The sequence below is a fragment of the Diutina rugosa genome (assembly GCF_008704595.1).
Source record: "Diutina rugosa strain CBS 613 chromosome Unknown scaffold7_size311281, whole genome shotgun sequence".
Classification (NCBI taxonomy): Eukaryota; Fungi; Ascomycota; class Pichiomycetes; order Serinales; family Debaryomycetaceae; genus Diutina; species Diutina rugosa.
In genome coordinates, this window is record NW_022995140.1 from 291,342 (window position 1) to 293,038 (window position 1,697).

Consider the following 1,697-nt stretch of genomic DNA (forward strand, 5'->3'; position numbering starts at 1 on the left):
TCCTTCTTCTACTTCTGAGAGGCGAGAAACGGTAGAGGCAAAATTTGATAGAGAACATTGCGGCGTCAGCGCCGAGCATCCTGCTGGACAGCAGCGTATAGTAATAGCATGACAATCACGAACATTGGCAGTCGTAGGAATTGGCGGTAGTAGGAGATGATCGGTTTACGATCACCGATAATGGCGATGGGGCGAGATCGATCGAGATCATCTAGCTTAGCGATTGCGGGTGGTGGGGCGCCTCCGAATATTATTGCCGGGGCTCGAAGTCGCCCGTGAATCCGCAGCACAATCGCGAGTGAAACGAAGGCCAGGGGTTCGTGGGCTAGGGGGTGGGGCCCGTTGGCGCCCTGCCCTATTGGGGCAAAAAGGTGACGTCAGCCGCTGTGCAGAGGGAATATCGCGTAAGCGGGGCGCGAGCATACTCCCGACGACGACTGCGCTGGCGTGCGAGCCGACGGGTGCCGACACTATACTTTTGGCGGTGTGACCAACCATAGGGACCCACAAACACCACCAAATCGACGAATATCGACCCTAGGCTTCGGCGAAAGCCCAGATATAGCTGTAGCGATGGTTGCTGCGGCTGTTTCAGGGCAAAACGACCCAACATTTTCGCCGCGGGTCCCTGCAGGGTTTTCGCCTAGACGATGGCCGGCCACAAAGATCTGCCCCAGGGAATTTTCGGGGGAACACCCGGAAACGGCAACAGGGCGCTAAGCGGTATGGGTGAAATTCCCTTGTGTCGTCGCCGAAATATGCGCCGGCGAGGAAATAACATGGGATGGGGCTTAAAGATGTGGAATTGGTCGGCGGGCCTAGGCGAGTGCGGGACAATGCAACTTGCGAACGGGACGCTAGCCGAATTAGCGCGAGCATCAGCGAGGGAAAAGAGCCTAACGACGAAAAGGGAACAACACACGGACATTTTTCTCGAGGATGACAGTGGTTTAGCGGCGCTGGGCTTGTCTTACTCGATCTTGCGCTTTGGGGGTGGGGGTTCCGGAGCACGTTTGAGGGTGGCTGATTGCATGGGCTCGCCCCTCGCCAACGGCGATCAGCATGCCTTAGTCATACGTCGGCGTTTAGTTTTGAGATTAGATTAGATTCGGCAGTGCGACTTTCCGGGGACGACGTCGCTTAAGGTAGCCACAAGTGACGACGACCTTACCGAGGGAAGTGACGACTCACGAGCAGCGACCGAGGTGACGAGAGAACCCCGGCAACCGGCCGCTTACCGCGTACAATAAGCCGTAAGCCTCCAGCAATGCGGTGTTTTCTGTGGGCCGACCTTCATCGCAGATCGGGTATACGCACGTGCCCGCCCCAACCTTACGGCTTCACCCGCGGCTCTTTTTTTTCGACAGCGTCGGCCACGACCAGAGGGCTTTGACGGCACGGCATTTCGGTTAGGCACTGAATAGGAGGCGACCCGCTGGCGCGAGGGCAGCAGGAGACAGGGTACACATAGGGGGCGATGGGAGCAGCACCACCAGCACCTTGCGGTGGCTGTAGGGGGGTGGGGTGATGCCTACAGCATCTGGCAGCAACGCCGAGAGAGGTGACTAAAGGGGCGATTAGCTCCACACCCACACAAAACACCACTAGAGCCGGGCCAACGCGCGATTAGAGCCAGGCTAGGCCTAAACTAGATCCAGACCGTGCCCCCCCCCCCCCCCCGGGGGTGTTTTTTTTTT